This window comes from Coregonus lavaretus, assembly GCF_964263955.1.
Source record: "Coregonus lavaretus genome assembly, contig: HAP1_SCAFFOLD_1189, whole genome shotgun sequence".
Classification (NCBI taxonomy): Eukaryota; Metazoa; Chordata; class Actinopteri; order Salmoniformes; family Salmonidae; genus Coregonus; species Coregonus lavaretus.
In genome coordinates this window covers 81,457-100,000 of record NW_028165883.1, presented here as the reverse complement: position 1 = coordinate 100,000, position 18,544 = coordinate 81,457, and the positions used below count along the sequence as shown (strand labels likewise).

Sequence of the window (18,544 nt, the reverse complement as noted above, 5' to 3'; positions counted from 1 at the left end):
TGCACTCGTACCGGATCTTCCCGTTCTTCCGGGTGAGCGGGTAGGACAGGGTCTTGTACCCGATGAACCGTCCACCACGTCTGGCCTTCCGCAGGTCTACTGCCCCTCCCTCTGCAATGTGGCTGGAATTTAGCAGGGTGGATGTGGGCTTGGAGGGGATGTAGTCAGAGGAGGCAGCCAGGACCGCCAGCGGTGAGCCTCCCCTGGGTACAAGAGGGGATGACGCCATGGATGAGGCCCTGGAGGTGGCTGGTAGAGGCTGGTCATCGAAGGTGCTGCTGACAGGGGCATGCTTAGAGTCCCTGAAGTTGTCTGTTGGTGTCACAGTGAGGTTTTTGAGGTAATTATTTGGTGAGGGCATAAGGTCACCAAGGTGTTTGTGCCCACTGGTCGTCAAACAAATTACATATTTTTTGCTATTTGTCAGTGCAAGGGGCAGCTCTAGGCTGCCATTGGTCAGTGAGAGGTCTTTGTGGGTAGTGGTCAGTGAAACCGGAAGCTCTTTGTGTCCATTGGCTGATGGGTGCAGGAAGTGCGGGTACCCCTCAAAGGGCAGCATTTGAGGTGGAAGTGGCATAAGTGGAGCTAGTCTGTCACTGCACAGGGGGTATGTGTGAGGTCGTAGGCTGTTAAGGCCAAGCGGATAGCGAGGTATGAGATAGGGACTGCACTGTGAACTGGGGTACATCTGGCCTGGCACCGAGGACTCTTGGTAATGTCTGGCTGTGATGGAGACGCCCGGGGAAGGCTTGACAGGAAAGTGCATAGGAGGGGTGACAGGGCTGCTGACCGGGGTTCTTTTGGGGATAGGGAGGCCACAGTATAGGATAGGTGGGTATCTGGGGTAGACCACACGGGGGTAGAGGGGTAGGACAGGGCTGCAGGTTGGGGACAGTGTGGATTCGGGGAGTAGGGGGCAAGTGGAATGGGACTTGGTGGGCTCCTTCCTCAGGATTTCGGACATGCTGTACCCCCTCTTCACTGAACTCTTCCTGCAAACCTGCTTCTGCTCTGTGGGACAAAAAAGACACAGACACACATACTTAGGGTAAAATGTTGTCACGCGAAAGTACCATAAAACTATAATTTGCAGTGTGATGAGTTTAGTCAACTGTGCGATGGAGTCGGTGTCACTCTCTTTTTACAGTAGAACCCATTGTTTACGAGTCGGTGTCACTCTCTTTTTACAGTAGAACCCATTGTTTATGAGTCGGTCACTCTCTTTTTACAGTAGAACCCATTGTTTATGAGTCAGTGTCATTCTCTTTTTACAGTAGAACCCATTGTTTATGAGTCGGTGTCACTCTCTTTTTGCAGTAGAACCCATCGACACAGATACACCACGTGACACGCATACCTTCAGTGTGAGATCATGTCCTTCTAAACTGTGCTCCTATCTATGACATCATGACATCACTTCTCCAGTTCTCAGCCTCTCACTCCACTCTAAAAGAGGAAATAGCTCCAGTTCAACCAGTTGTTTTCTACTTTTTATGAACTAGTCTTGGATCTATGTCAGTCAGCTGTTAGGATTGTCTGCTTCTCACTAACGGACCTGTCCGGGCGCTCTATGAAAGCTGATCCTGAAGGTGAAACAATAGGGGTCTGATCAGGACCCAGATCATGCTGAGAGAGGGAGCGCGTGGATATAGGAGACAAGTTACAGCTAGCATAGCTGTGAAGGGGCTTTACACAGTTACACCCCGACCCAGTCAAATGGAGTCTTGATTCTGGATCTGTTTTGTTGTCAGTTATAAATTAAATCAGAGCGTTATATACAGTAACTCTTAGTTGAAATCAGAGCGTTATATACAGTAACTCCTAGTTGAAATCCGAGCGTTATATACAGTAACTATTAGTTGAAATCAGAGCGTTATATACAGTAACTATTAGTTGAAATCAGAGTGTTATATACAGTAACTTCTAGTTGAAATCAGAGCGTTATATACAGTAACGCTTAGTTGAAATCAGAGCGTTATATACAGTAACTCCTAGTTGAAATCAGAGCGTTATATATACAGTAACTCTGTGTGTGTGTGTGTGTGTGTGTGTGTGTGTGTGTGAGAGAGAGAGTGTATGTGAATGTGTGTGTGTGTGAGAGAGAGTGTGTATGTGAATGTGTGTGTGTGAGAGAGAGTGTGTATGTGAATGTGTGTGTGTGAGAGAGAGTGTGTATGTGAATGTGTGTGTGTGAGAGAGAGTGTGTATGTGAATGTGTGCACTTGATCCTGAGTTTTTTGTGAGTAGGTGAAAAAAGGGAAACTGAAACCTTGCCTTGAGACCTGAAATTGGTCTCGCCTTAAGTCGAGACAAAACCTATCTTGGTGACACCTGGAGCTAGATCTTCTCTCCTTTCTTTTCTGTCCTCCCATTCTTTGTCGCCCTCCTTCACAAAGGCCTGTGGGTGTGACTTGTATTACTAGTTTAACACCCGCACAAAGAGTGTGTCAGGCGGCTGGATCTTTGACTGAGCGCTTTCGGCTTCGAATAACCATCCACTTCCACCCAGAGCTCTAGGAAACTCTAGGAAGCGCCGTACTCCTTCCCATATGTTGTGCCGAACACTCATTGATCATATAGATCTTCTCTCTCCTCCACTCACCACAGTGAATACAAGAATCAGAGACTCTATATTGTCCCATTCCTTATTAGATTGGATTGAAATGGGATTGAATCTGTTAGCCTGGCCTAGTAGTAAAAAGTATTAAGTACATTAGTAGCAGGCTTGATTCCAATATGAATCTGATGTTAGTCGAAGGGGGCCACAAAACAGCAGTTTGCGGGCTGGAGATAGCTCCCTGGCCACAAGTTTCAGACCTCTGCATTACAAAACGTACCAGTTCTCTCTGTGACGAGCTTACCGGGGGTTGTGTAGTTGAGGCGGCGGGCTAACTCCGGGCAGTACCACACAAGCAGCTCCTGGCCCGGTGGCACGGCTCTCACCGTGTAGAAGTAGATGGCCATGCCAGTCTGGCACGCCGCCAGGTTCTGGTCCTCGTGACGACAGGCCGGATTGACGTAGCGCATCCAGTTACTCTTCTCCTCGTCCAAGCCATCCAGGATGTGATGTAACCGACCCTCTGAAAAGACCTGGAGCGAGAGAAAGAGAGGGGGATGAAAGGAGTGAAACAAGAAGAGAGGGAGAGAAAGAGAATGAGCGAGAGAACGGGGGATGGGACAGTGAAGGAGGAATGAGGGAGGGAGAGAGAGAGAGAGAGAGAGAGAGAGAGAGAGAGAGAGAGAGAGAGAGAGAGAGAGAGAGAGAGAGAGAGAGAGAGAGAGAGAGAGAGAGAGAGAGAGAGAGAGAGAGAGAGAGAGAGAGAGAGAGAGAGAGAGAGAGAGGAGAGAGAGATAAATAACTTAAAAGAGAGAATGATGACTTAATGATATTTATACAACCTTCTCCACCGGCTCTGAAATCTAAGATATCAATCATCCATTACATAATAATATGTAGTGAGAAAAATTGTCACTCAGGTTTGTTGCACTGTAAAACATTTACTGTAATATGTACAGTAACTTACTGGCAGAAATTGGCCAGTAAGTTTGTGTTATTTATTTTACAGTACAGCTACTGTAATCAATGTTACTGTAATCCATTTTACGGTACCAACAATTTTACTGTAATCTAATTTACAGTATATTACTGGATTGCAGCAACATATTACCCAGTGTTCTTTGCAAGTTTTCATTTGTATATTTACACTTACATTTTGGTCATTTAGCAGGCGCTCTTGTCCTTAGCAACTTAGTCAGTGCATTCAACCAAGGTTGATAAAAGAAAATGCATATCACAGTCATAGTAAGTAAAACGTTTCTGTAACCGTTACTGAAAATGCTGTTGTAGTTAAGGATACATTGGTCTTCAAAATAATTGTAATTACAACAAGATATCTTATGCTATATCTCTGACTATCTCTGGATAGGACCACCCATACACAAAAATGTATGAACGCATGACTGTAAGTCGCTTTGGATAAAAGCGTCTGCTAAATGGCATATTATTATTATTATTATTATTATTATTATTATAGTGCCAATTCAATACTGATATACAGTACCAGTCAAAAGTTTGGACACACCTACTCATTCAAGGGTTTTCCTTTATTTTAACTATTTTCTACATTGTAGAATAACAGTGAAGACATCAACACTATGAAATAACACATATGGAATCATGTAGTAACCAAAAATGTGTTAAATAAATCAAAATATATTTTATATTTGAGATTCTTCAAATAGCCACCCTTTGCCTTGATGACAGCTTTGCACACTCTTGGCATTCTCTCAACCAGTTTCATGAGGTAGTCCCCTGGAATGCATTTCAATTAACAGGTGTGCCTTGTTAAAAGTTAATTTGTGGAATTTATTTCCTTCTTAATGCGTTTGAGCCAATCAGTTTGGAAGTATGCTTGGGGTCATTGTCCATTTGGAAGACCCATTTGCGACCAAGCTTTAACTTCCTGACTGATGTCTTGAGATGTTGCTTCAATATATCCACATAATTTTCCTTCCTCATGATGACATCTATTTTGTGAAGTGCACCAGTCCCTCCTGCAGCAAAGCACCCCCACAGCATGATGCTGCCACCCCCGTGCTTCACGGTTGGGATGGTGTTCTTCAGCTTGCAAGCATTCCCCTTTTTTCTCCAAACATAACGATGGTCATTATGGCCGAACAGTTCTATTTTTGTTTCATCAGACCAGAGGACATCTTTCCAAAAAGTATGATATTTTTCCCCATGTGCAGTTGCAAACCGTAGTCTGTATTTTTTATGGCGGTTTTGGAGCAGTGGCTTCTTCCTTGCTGAGTGGCCTTTCAGGTTATGTCGATATAGGACTCCTTTTACTGTGGATATAGATACTTTTGTACCTGTTTCCTCCAGCATCTTCACAAGGTCCTTTACTGCTGTTCTGGGATTGATTTGCACTTTTCGCACCAAAGTACGTTCATCTCTAGGAGACAGAACGCGTCTCCTTCCTGAGCGGTATGACGGTCCCATGGTGTTTATACTTGCATACTATTGTTTGTACAGATGAACGTGGTACCTTCAGGTGTTTGGAAATTGCTCCCAAGGATGAACCAGACTTGTGGAGGTCTACAATTCTTTTTCTGAGGTCTTGGCTGATTTATATAGATTTTCCCATGATGAAATACATCCACAGGTACACCTCCAATTGACTCAAATGATGTCAATTAGCCTATCAGAAGCTTCTAAAGCCATGACATCATTTTCTGGAATTTTCCAAGCTGTTTAAAGGCACAGTCAATTTAGTGTATGTAAACTTCTGACCCACTGGAATTGTGATACAGTGAATTATAAGTTAAATAATCTGTCTGTAAACAATTGTTGGAAAAATGACTTGTGTCATGCACAAAGTAGATGTCCTAACCGACTTGCCAAAACTATAGTTTGTTAACAAGAAATTTGTGGAGTTGTTGAAAACAAGTTTTAATGACTCCAACCTAAGTGTATGTACACTTCTGACTTCAACTGTAGCGAACAGCAATACAGTACTTTATTTTTGAATTGTATTGAAAATACAAACAGCATTTGCTAATAGTAAAATTTTAATAATATATTACAGCAAACCAACTGATATTTGGTGTTTTATATCACTTGCACTTTAGGCCTTTACAAAGGCTTCTAAACTGACAGTGACTACAGGGCCAAACAGATGACAAGGACATGGCTAAACACTCAACCATTAAAGGTTTGAGACTTGCTGCCACTCTGATCTATCCCCTACATACATTTAATTGTTAGAGAACCACTACCACATATCACTTAAATTGGTACAGCACTCTCACTAATGGGTGCAACAAGTATAGCCTCTTACAAGACACTCCTTAAAATATGTTATTGAGCCAGAGACTCTTTCCCAGCCCACAACATTTTCCCACAATGCACCGTAATTAATACTGCAAAAAACATTTACAGTATTTTACTGTGCATTCTACGGGAATCTACTGTATTCAGTTTATACAAGTATCCTACTGTTGAAAAATTACAAAAACGGCCAACAGTGTGTCCTACCTATCATATAAGGTGTGTGTGTTTTGGGTGGTGGTGGTGGGGTGGGCATAATCTGTGGGTTTTGGTTTTGACATTGATCATCGACTGGAAGGACAGTATGACAACTCTACTCGAGTCAGCTCACAACTGACTGTGCTAAATTATACCACTCTAACTTCAATCAGACCTATGTTCCCATTCAGCGCACCTAAATGACTACACATTCCTGGAGGGCAAAAAAAGTGGTTGAATTTACACAACAACCGATTACAGTGTTTTCTTATAATAGTCCCTCTCAGACTCTTTTGGATCTTTCTCTCTGGAGTTCTGCTCTATCACACTTCCCCTCTTACTCTGCTAAGCTCTTTACATCACTTTGTTGGTCTTTGTCTGGAAGCAGTGTTATTTGCAGATTGACTCATGACTTCAGTGTCTAGGTCATCTATGTTGTGGCTGTGTTGATCTCATGTCTGTGTAGTGGCCCCATTGATGTTGTGTCGGGACTGTATATAGTCTGTAGGTCTGTGTCATCATGACTACGCTGTGTGCAGGCCTACACCGTTAGCTGGGTTGTTTGCATGTGGAAGTCGTGGCTCGTTGCCCTAAGCCACTTCCTTGCTTAGTCAGTGTGAGAGTCAGTGTGTGAGTCAGTGTGTGTGTGTGTGTGTGTGTGTATGTTTGTGTGTGTGTGTGTATGTGTGCGTGTGTGTGTGTATATATGCGTGTGTGTGTGTGTGTGTGTGTGTGCTATGTGTGTGTGTGTATATATGTGTATATGTGTGTGTGTATATGTGTGTATATGTGTGTGCTATGTGTTTGTATGTGTGCATGTGTACGTGCGTGTGTGTGTGTGTGCTATGTGTGTGTACGTGTGCGTGTGTTCGTGTGTGTGTGTTATGTGTGTGTGTGTGTGTGTGTGTGTGTGTGTGTATTTCCTGGCAGGGAGACCATGGCACTGCTGAAAGTATCGGAGAGAGGAGCAGAGAGAGAACTACGGTGTCAATGAAACCAAACAGCTGTGTGTGTGACCTCGTGCAGCCTTCTCCCCAATGAGCAAACACACACTTTCACACACAACCTTTACAGTAAATTTAAAAATAACACGTGGCTGGCATAAAAAAAAACACACACACACACACTAACAGATATTACACATGATGTGAGACCACAAGTGCCAATTGTTGCCCCCCTCCCCTTTTTAGAATTGAACAGGATATGACCAAAATGAGATCCCACAATGCCCCTCATTTACCCTCCAGAAGTAATTCCTGTTGGCATCTTTGGGCACCTTGTCATTGGTGTAGCTCTGGCCAACCAGAGGGCCGAACCGCGTCCCCTTCGGAATGAGCACCCGACTGGTCACCCCAAGCACCTGTACCACACAGGAAATGACATCATCAAACAATGGACCATTCAGAGGATAAGATGACAAAGAGGATGCCCATTGACAAAACTTAGAGTAAGATTAGAAATATTCTCTAGAATACAACCTCTGGCTTTATGGTAGTTCCAGCTAACTAGCCACAACCTTTCAAGGTTTCTGACTCACCATGAAACTGTTTCCTTTCTTTCAAACATTTTAATAAAAAATTTACACACAGACAAAACCAACAATAACACACAAATATATATATATATACATATACATTCATACGCATAAATAAATAAAGTGTCTTCCAAGAGTAACATGCTGATCAGACTGCCCACGTTGCGTGTGCGAGTGTTGCTAAATAAATGTACATATACATGTTATTCAATCATCTCAGCCAAACTGCTCGCGGGCGTCTGCGTAACCCGGAGCCAAAACAGAGCTTGGTTCTATTTCCTAAGAATGATGAGTTATAGAAAAGAAAGTGTGAAGATTTTCCCAGCCTACTATCTCAGCACACATAAAGTAAACCAAGCCAATAGAAAAAGATAGGATAGAGGAAGCTTTTATGAAAATAGTTTCTCAATGACAACTGGCATTCACTTTGAGAGTGTGAAACGGTGAAGTTGTACTCTTTCACACGGTAAATATTTCATGAGTTAATCAGAAATATGAACGTTTAAACACAACTCTTGTTCTCGCTCCTGAAGGTGTGAATTGTGAAACTCACCCCCTCTGTCTCTAGCCTCTGGGGCGGGGATGAAGGGATAGGGTGTAGTTTGACACACCCCAATCATATCGGGAAACCAACGGCACTAAACCCTAGAGGACCTATAGTCATGGTAATTGCTGACTCATACTGTCACCTTCGAAGATAGATACAGGGCTGTATGTATGCTGTATAATACAGTGCATTCGGAAAGTATTCAGACCCCTTCACTTTTTCCACTTTGTTATGTTACAGCCTTTTTCTAAAATGAATTAAATATTTTTTTCCCCTCATCAATCTACACACAATACCTCACAATGACATGGCGAAAACAGGTTTTTAGAAATGTTTGCAACAACAAACAAAAAAAGTAGCTGAAATACCTTATTTACATAAGTATTCAGACCCTTTGCTATGAGACTTGAAATTGAGCTCAGGTGCATCTTGTCAGGAATGTGCCCATTCCAGGACCGGGGAACTGGCAGAGTCCGGGACAAACATCCGGTTAGCCGGGCCCCCCCGGGAATGCTGTGCCTTACAGACCAGGCTCTCAATACTCCAGACGAGTGCAGCCGCTAGACAGGAGGTAGGGAGGATGGTCTCAGGGTAAGACGAAGTAGCAGCGAGGCTATACAAACATGAGAGTGCATCAGGCTTCACATTCTTGGACCCCGGGTGGTAGGAGAGAGTGGAATTGAAACGTGTGAATAACAGGGCCCAACGAGCCTGCCTAGAGTTGAGGCGCTTGGCGGTGCGGAGATATTCCAGGTTCTTATGGTCAGTCCACACTAAGAATGGGTGTTCCGCCCCCTCCAACCAGTGCCTCCACTCCTCCAATGCCATCTTGACGGCGAGGAGTTCTCGATTACCCACATCATAGTTCCTCTTAGCAGGGGTAAGACGATGGGAGAGAAAAGTGCAGGGGTGCAGCTTTTGATCCTGGGCAGAACGCTGGGACAGGACGGCCCCCACTCCGACATCCGAGGCGTCGACCTCCACCACAAACCGATGGGACGGGTCCAGATGGATTAAGATGGGGGATGTAGTGATTCGATGTTTGAGGTCCAAGAACGCCCGGTCAGCTGCTGGTGACCACGTGAATGGAACCTTGGGAGAGGTGAGTGCAGAGAGGGGGGAAGCCAGGGTGCTGTAACCCCGGATGAAGCGGCGGTAGAAGTTAGCAGATCCCAGGAAACGTTACAGCTGCACCAATCCACCACCGCTCTCACCTTGTCTGGATCCATCTGTATGTGTCCTGCAGCGATTACGTATCCTAGGAAGGAGATGGTGGAGCGATGGAATTCACATTCTCCGCTTTGACGAAAAGTTGGTTCTCCAGGAGACGCTGAAGGACGTGGAGGACATGCTCTTGACCTGAACAGGAAAAGACAAGAATGTCGTCGAGGTAGACAAACATGAACTGGTTCAGCATGTCCCAGAGCGCATCGTTGACCAGGGCCTGGAATACAGCGGGAGCGTGGGTCAGTCCGAATGGCATAACCAAGTACTCATAGTGCCCTCGAGCAGTGTTAAAGGCTGTCTTCCACTCGTCTCCTTCCCGTAACCGAACCAGATGGTAGGTGTTCCGAAGGTCCAACTTTGAGAAGATGGTCGCTCCCTGAAGAGGTTCGAAAGCCGAGGAGATGAGTGGTAGAGTAACGTTTTGTTTGTCATTAAGGCCCTGGTAGTCGATACACGGGCACAGGGTTTTGACTTTCTTCTACACAAAGAAGAACCTTGCACCGGCGGGAGAGGCAGAAGGATGAATACTCCCTGCAGCAAGAGAGCCCTCAATGTACTCCTCCATAGCCTTGGTCCCTGGACCCGACAGGGAGTAAAGCCATTCCTGAGGTGGTGTAGTGCCTGGGAGAAGGTCAATGGCGCAGTCGTAGGGTCAATGCGGAGGGAGAGATGTAGCGCGGGCCTTGTTGAAGACCTCCTGGAGGTCCAGGTACTCCGCGGGAATGGCGGAGAGATCCGGTGCTTCTCCCAAGCCTGCAGGTGGACGTCCTGGGGCAAGCTGTGCCGACTTAAGACAATGCGCATAGCAGAACGGGCTCCAACCCACAATAGAACCAGTAGCCCAGTCGTTCAGGGGATTGTGCTTCTAGAGCCATGAATACCCCAAAACCATGGGTACATGGGGAGATTCTATGAGCAGCAACTGCATACACTTACTATGATTTCCTGATACTCGTAGGTTGATAGGAACTGTATTGTTGGTGACTCTGCCAATAGAGTGCCCATCCAGCGCTCTGACGTCCATGGGAAGGGAGAGGGGTTGAGTTGAGATTCCCAGCTCCGACACCAAGGTAGCGTCGATAAAGCTCTCATCAGCCCCAGAGTCAATGAGCACCCGGAGAGATTTGGCCTGGTCACCCCACAACAGGGTGGCATGGAGAGGGGTACGAGTAATGGGAGATTGGAAAATCCCCGAACGGCTCACCAGAGTACTCGTACCTACTGATGAGCCCGGTCTTTTTAATGGACAGGTGGAAATATAATGTCCTGTAGTCCCGCAATACAGACAGCTCCTGGTGCTCAATCTGCGTAAACGTTCATCCGGAGACAAACTAGCCCTTCCCATGGGCTCTGGAGGAGGTGCGTTGACCGCCCTCTGTGATTCCTGTGGGCACTCGGGTGACATCGGATTCTCTCTGTAAGGTGGACGTCAGGAACTTCTGGGATTCCTCGGATGCGAGGTAGGAGCAATGACAAGCGAGTGTGACCGGGAACAGACCTCCTCTCCCTCCTACGTTCCCATAGCCGCCCATCGATCTGTAAGGTCAAGGCAATGAGGGAGTCGAGGTCCACGGGAAGCTCCCGGGCTGCTAGCTCGTCTTTAACCTCCTCCGATAATCCGTGAAGGAATGTGTCAAAAAGAGATTCCGGGTTCCAGGCGCTCTCAGCGGCCAACATGCAAAAATCAACCGCGCAGTCTGCCACACTACGGGAGTTTTGACGCAGTTGGAGTAGCTTTCGAGCAGCCTCTCTCCCAGACAACGGAGAGTCGAACACCTTCCTTACTTTCGCCACGAAATCCTCCAGCCTAAGGCAAACGGTGGATTGTTGCTCCCACACCGCCGTAGCCCAGGCGAGTGCCCTCCTGGACATCAGCGTTATAAGATACGATATCTTTGAACAGTCCGACAGAAATGAAGAGGTCTGCAGCTCGAAAATGAGGGAGCACTGGGAGAGAAACGCCTGGCAGGTTCTGGGATCTCCAGCGTAGCGCTCCGGAGGAGGTAAGCGGGGTTCTCGGGAAGCCGGGGTAGGCTGGGGAGAAGCACCGCTGGTTACTGAGAGTCTGGGAGGTTTCCATTGTGGCTTGCTGCCTAATAGATAGTCCGCAGAATTATTCCAACAATGCACTGACGGCATGGTCATGGTGTTCCGTCAAGGTGTGGAATCCTTCCATAAGGTTAAGTAGTAACCCCTCGTGTCTACCAATGTTGGCTCCTTGTGAGGAGACAGTGTTGCAGAGCTGGTCCGAGTCTGCTGGGTCAGTCATGGCCAGACCCAGATGCAGACACAGGAGGCGGATAGTATGAGTCTCAGAGTTTATTACAGAACAAGGGGCAGGCAAAGAGTCGTAATCCAAATCAGAGTCAGGCAGGTACAGGATGGCAGCCAATCGGTAGGTCAAGACAGGCAGAAAGGTCAGAACTGGGAAGACTAGGAAAAACAAAAACTAGAGCACATGAAACATGGGAACACGCTGGTAGGACTTGACGGGACAAGACGAACTGGCAACAGACACACAGAAAACGCAGGTATAAATACATAGGGGATAATGGGGGGAAATGGGAGACACCTGGTGGGGGGTGGAGACAAGCACAAAGACAGGTGAAACAGATCAGAGTGTGACAGCTTGAAGATTTTAGAAAATAAAAATGGCAAAATGTTGCACAATCCAGGTGTGGAAAGCTCTTAAGAGACTTACCCAGAAAGAATCACAGCTGTAATCACTGCCAAAGGTGCTTCTACATAGTATTGACTCAGAGGTGTGAATACTTATGTAAATGTTATATTTATGTATTTTATTATCAATACATTTGCTAAAATTTCTAAGAACATGTTTTGACTTTATCATTATGGGGTATAGTGTGTAGATGGATTCAGGCTGTAACACAAAAAGATGTGGAATAAATCAAGGGTACTTTCTGAAGGCTCTGTATATACAGTATATTCCCCTAACCCTTAATCTAACCTTAACCATAACCCTAACCTTAACCCCAAACCCCTAATCCTAAACCTAACTCCTAACCCTAAACCTAATCCCTAACCCTAATTCTAACCCTAAGTGTAACCATAAACCTAACCCCTAACACTAATTCTAACCCTAATTCTAACCCAAAACCTAACCCCTAACCTTAATTATAACCCTAATTGTAACCCTAAACCTAACCCCTAAGCCTAAAATAGCCTTTTCCTTGTGGGGACCGGAAAATGTCCCCACTTGTCTGAATTTTCCTTGTTTTACTATCCTTGTGAGGACTTCTGGTCCCAACAAGGATAGTAAAACCAAACACACACACACACACACACACACACAAGATAAGAGTTATATTGTCTATATACTATTTTTCAGTCTATTACTTTCCTTGCTGTTTGAATGGTCCGTACTCTCTTAGTCCCATACAACTCCAGACTACCCCTGTAATTCCCCCTAGTCTTTAGTGCAGTGCAGACTCCAGATAGACATCATTAGAAGGTAATGGTGATGCTGGTATTTACCTGAACACACCTGGACTCACGCTCCTCTGATCTTACAGAGGGTTACCACTTTTCCCTCATCCTACGGATTGCACCACAGGTGGCTGGTGGCACCTTAATTGGGGAGGAAGGGCTCATATTAATGGCTGGAACTAAATGAATGGAATGGTATCGAACAACTTGAAACACATGGAAAAAATGTGTCTGATACCACTCTATTCACTTCATTCCCGTTATTATTATGAGCCATCCTCCCCTAACCAGCCTCCTGTGGATTACACTGTCTGTTTGTGAAACTGATCCACTCAAAGCAGCAGGCAGCATCACCGAGCATGGAGTAATCCCTATACTGACGCCAATGTACTGACTGACAAACCTCACAAACAGGGAAAAGACCCTGGCTTGAACAAACACAAAATGTTGCAAAAAGTGATCATACATTCACATTGACAAACGCTGTCCATGCCCTTAGATCAGACACACTTTGATTCGGGTCATGTTCGAATACTCTGAAAATGCATCCTACCTCCCTTGATGCTATCACTGATTTGGACAGATGACATTGAACCAGTGGAACCCTCATTTTCACCTATCCAATCATCTTAGATCTGTGATCACTTCAAGGAAGGCTGTTAGGAAGGATCCATTTGGAAATAATTCAAATATGGCCTCAGTCTCATTCAGTCTCCTGTTCAGTAAGGGGTGAATCCTAACCTTAGTCTCCCATTGACATCATAGCATGACTATGTGAAAATTCTCCTTAAATGGAAGTTAGGATTTGCCCCTCAAACATCAAACCGCCCAACCACTTTCTTTCTTTCATGTTGATCAAACTAGCAGATCCACTTTTTAGATTTTTTTTACATTTTAGTCATTTTAGCAGACGCTCTTATCCAGAGCGACTTACAGTTAGTGAGTGAATACATTTTTCTTTTTTTTTCTCCTCGGACCTGAGATTATTTCCGATCCGTGGGGCATAGATACAGGAGGTGGATCTCAGTGTCTCCGCTTTACGGTTTAATGGTAAGGTAGGGGACAATGGGAACCTGGGAATGTAAAGGACCAACTAATCATAGTGACCTCAGGCTGTGGCTGTGAAGACAGAATATGCATCCCAAATGGCACCCTATTCCCTATATAGTGCACTACTTTTGACCAGGGCCTATAGGGAATAGGGTACCATTTGGGATGCACTCAGTGTCTATTGTCTTTGTTTGTTCCTTAAGATGTACGCAGCGAGGAAGAGACACAGAGGAAAAGTTGGAATTAGACAATGGTGTGTCAAGCGTTTCCTCCCCCCAAGGAAGGATGGAGGGATGGGAGGATGGGAGGATGTCGGAGTGATGGATGGGGAGTTTTCAAAAATGCACTCACAGAACATATAGTACACAGCTGTATGCACACACACACACACACACACACACACACACACACACACACACACACACACACACACACACACACACACACACACACACACACACACACACGAAAACACAAACACTCACACACCTGCATGCAAATACCAACATTCTCTCACTCTCAACTCTCACTTTTAAAACATCCCCCATTTACAGGAAAGTGTGGTGTTCAGAATACCTCTGCAGAGTCAGGGCAGCGTTTCAGGACCAGGTTTCGGGGTAGAGACCTCTCAGCCTTGGTCTTGTCCCAGTTCTCTGGGTGGTTCTCCAGGTCCTCATCCAACGGGTGGTCCTTCACGATGTAGGTGCACCTGTCCTGGAACTCAGCTTCACTCCAGTGGGTCCTGTCTGGGTCCTGAGGGTCTGAGTCCAACATGGTCGGGGTGGTGATCACTGTGGTGTGGGGTGAGGGGGAGCTGTCTGAGGTTAATTTGGCTGTGTTGTGCTGGGAGGAGGAGGAGGAGGAGGAGGAGGCCTGGAAGAGATAGAAGAAGAAAAAGAAGAGGGATGATGAGAAGGTGACATCATTCTAATGTGCAATAGCCCAAAAAATCTGGGAAGTCATGGACTTCCTGTTTTCACTTTCTTTTATCTCTCCAAGTTCTGACTTATTTTTTATTTTTCCCTCTGTTCTTCTGTTCTTCTGTTCCTCTGTTCTTCTGTTCTTCTGTTCTTCTGTTCTTCTGTTCTTCTGTTCCTCTGTTCTTCTGTTCTTCTGTTCTTCTGTTCCTCTGTTCTTCTGTTCCTCTGTTCTTCTGTTCCTCTGTTCTTCTGTTCCTCTGTTCTTCTGTTCCTCTGTTCTTCTGTTCTTCTGTTCTTCTGTTCCTCTGTTCTTCTGTTCTTCTGTTCCTCTGTTCTTCTGTTCCTCTGTTCCTCTGTTCCTCTGTTCTTCTGTTCTTCTGTTCCTCTGTTCTTCTGTTCTTCTGTTCTTCTGTTCTTCTGTTCTTCTGTTCCTCTGTTCTTCTGTTCCTCTGTTCTTCTGTTGCTCTGTTCCTCTGTTCTTCTGTTCTTCTGTTCCTCTGTTCCTCTGTTCTTCTGTTCTTCTGTTCCTCTGTTCTTCTGTTCTTCTGTTCTTCTGTTCCTCTGTTCCTCTGTTCTTCTGTTCCTCTGTTCCTCTGTTCTTCTGTTCTTCTGTTCCTCTGTTCTTCTGTTCTTCTGTTCCTCTGTTCCTCTGTTCCTCTGTTCCTCTGTTCTTCTATTGTCTCCTTGTTTTTCTCTCTCTCCTATCTCTCTCTCTCCTATCTCTCTCTCTCCTATCTATCTCTCTCCTATCTCCCTCGTGCTCCTGCTGTCCTAAGCATTGGAAAAGAATAAAGCATCACAAACAGCGGATGAAGTGTGCTGAAGGAGGAAGCTCTCCTCTGACTTGAATAGAGCTAAATTTGGAAGCAAGGAAGCCGAGAGGAAGGAGGTAGCATCGGCATAAGTGGGCTGTCGATCAGTCAAGGGGGGGTGGTACCCTAACTAAGTGTCCCACCGAACACTTACGGACCAACAAACTTCAAAGGGTAGCGTCCATCACTCCACCACCCCACCATTCTTCCACCCCACCACTCCCCCCTGTTCCAAACATCCTGTGACCATCCAAAACAGGACCCCAGGCTTCAGGAAGAGGTTCCTGTGCATGTCAAACAAGGAGCGGCAGTCACCACTTTCACAAGGAGGAAAGCAGTATTACCAGAGAATCAGCCCAGACTTCCTCTACACTGTCTGGGACTTGGCTCTTGTCCCAGTTACCTGTCTGTCTGTCTGTCTGTCTGTCTGTCTGTCTGTCTGTCTGTCTGTCTGTCTGTCTGTCTGTCTGTCTGTCTGTCTGTCTGTCTGTCTGTCTGTCTGTCTGTCTGTCTGTCTGTCTGTCTGTCTGTCTGTCTGTCTGTCTGTCTGTCTGTCTGTCTGTCTGTCTGTCTGTCTGTCTGTCTGTCTGTCTGTCTGTCTGTCTGTCTGTCTGTCTGTCTGTCTGTCTGTCTGTCTGTCTGTCTGTCTGTCTGTCTGTCTGTCTGTCTGTCTGTCTGTCCGTCCGTCCGTCCGTCCGTCCGTCCGTCCGTCCGTCCGTCCGTCCGTCCGTCCGTCCGTCCGTCCGTCCGTCCGTCCGTCCGTCCGTCCGTCCGTCCGTCCGTCCGTCCGTCCGTCCGTCCGTCCGTCCGTCCGTCCGTCCGTCCGTCCGTCCGTCCGTCCGTCCGTCCGTCCGTCCGTCCGTCCGTCCGTCCGTCCGTCCGTCCGTCCGTCCGTCCGTCCGTCCGTCCGTCCGTCCGTCCGTCCGTCCGTCCGTCCGTCCGTCCGTCCGTCCGTCCGTCCGTCCGTCCGTCCGTCCGTCCGTCCGTCCGTCCGTCCGTCCGTCCGTCCGTCCGTCCGTCCGTCCGTCCGTCCGTCCGTCCGTCCGTCCGTCCGTCCGTCCGTCCGTCCGTCCGTCCGTCTGTCTGTCTGTCTGTCTGTGTCTGCCCGTGGTGTTCTGACCTGGACATTTTATTTTCAGATGATCCTTTCCAGGCCGGTTCCGGCAGCTATGATGGATGCGGGACCAAGCCAGTGGAGTACAGCTTGGCCCGACTCCACTCAGTAGTGTGAAAGGGTTTAATTAAGACTGGACAAAGCCATGAATACAGAAAGACTGGAGTTAGTCTGAAAAATGCTAATCCTAGAGCCAGAGCGCCTTTGCGGGTAAACCTAAGGTAAATGCAGAAGTTTGGGTGGAATACGATAAGAAGAGAGCTGATGGTTTTTTGTGCCATTTATCAGACACTTTTATGCAAAGGGTTTCGTGCATACATTTTACATATGGGTTGTCCTGGGAATGAAACCCACTACCCTGACGCCATGCTCTACCAACTGAGCTACAGAGTACCAGTTTGGCTTTTTATCCCAATTGAGGGAAAATAAAGTTGGTTTCCCAACTTTTCTTATCTTCACTTGAAATCACCAGCGATATCCTATTATAAACTGGGTGGTTCGAGCCCTGAATGCTGATTGGCTGACAGCCATGGTATATCAGACTGTATACCACTGGTATGACAAAACATGTATTTTTACTGCTCTAATTATGTGGGAAGCCAGTTTATGATAGCAATAAGCAATAATGAATTAGAACACATAAATAATTCCATCTTATCTAGTGCTGTACACTCATCGGCCAACATTGATGGATGACATTTCCCAATGTGTCTTTGGTACACATCACCGCGGAGTGGAATGACTGTCACAACAGACAGTGACAGCTTACTCTGAAACCATGAATCCATGAAACTTACAAAGCAGAAAATACACTGTGAAACCATGAAACTATGAAACTGACATAGCAGAAAATAAACTCTGAAATCGATGCATGATGAGTCAAAGCCACACAGCTGTGGCATCATGAGAAAACATCACCATATTAACTTTAGAGTAGTGATGTGAAATCTGTGCCATGAGTGACTAAGAACACATGCTTTCAGAAACTTAATGAAAGCCTACAACTCAAATATCACAATCTATGTATCCTCGTAACACTGTCACACCAAATGTAACAAAATAAGAACTTTTGAAAGAGACTAGCTAAATTAAATCTGTGCTGTGTGTGAAAACAACTTTGTGACTGAAACCCTAATTTACACACCACACACACACACACACACACACACACACACCACACACACACACACACACACACCCAGAGCTGCAGAAATGCCCCACTAGAGTGGTAACAAAGAAGAGGGTGGAGATGGTGAATGAATACTCACTGTGAAGCCTTTAGAGGACCCACACATAGGACAGGTTATCTGTGTCCTCTTCCAGTGTCTGAGTGAGTTCCCTCTCCTTTCTTTTCTCTCTCTCTCTCCCTCTCTCTCTTCTCTCTCTCTTTCTTTCTTTCTTTCTTTCTTTCTTTCTTCTTTCTTTCTTTCTTTCTTTCTTTCTTTCTTTCTTTCTTTCTTTCTTTCTTTCTTTCTTCTTCTCTCCTTTCTCTCTCTCTCTCTCTCTCTCTCTCTCTCTCTCTCTCTCTCTCTCTCTCTCCCTCTCTCTCTCTCTCTGTCTCTGTCTCTGTCTCTGTCTCTCGCTCTCTCTCTCTCTCTCTTTTCTGTCTTTCTTTCTTTCTTTCTTTCTTTCTTTCTTTCTTTCTTTCTTTCTCTCTCTCTCTCTCTCTCTCTCTCTCTCTCTCTCTCTCTCTCTCTCTCTCTCTCTCTCTCTCTCTCTCTCTCTCTCGCTCTCTCTCTCTCTCTCTCTCTCTCTCTCTCTCTCTCTCTGTCTGGTGAGGTCTGTATCCTGTGTGTACCTGTTAAGACTGAGTGACAGTGGTGTGTGTGAGAGTATCTCTCGCTCTCTTTTTTTCTCTCTCTCTC

The 18,544-nt window shown here is 46.0% G+C and overlaps 1 pseudogene across 1 annotated transcript in view; it reads right to left on the bottom strand.

The window, feature by feature from the left end:
• The window catches only part of LOC311115334 (PR domain zinc finger protein 1-like), a 19,610-nt pseudogene extending 1,636 nt beyond the window's left edge, over positions 1-17,974 (bottom strand). The window contains exons 1-5 of the transcript in view: positions 17,948-17,974; positions 14,410-14,706; positions 7,269-7,388; positions 2,838-3,090; positions 1-1,011 (exon numbers count right to left, since the gene is read on the bottom strand). The exon at positions 1-1,011 is cut by the window's left edge and continues 41 nt beyond it. The product of the transcript in view is annotated as a PR domain zinc finger protein 1-like (transcript). The remainder of the gene's footprint in view (positions 1,012-2,837; positions 3,091-7,268; positions 7,389-14,409; positions 14,707-17,947) is intronic.
• Positions 17,975-18,544: the final 570 nt, after the last annotated feature.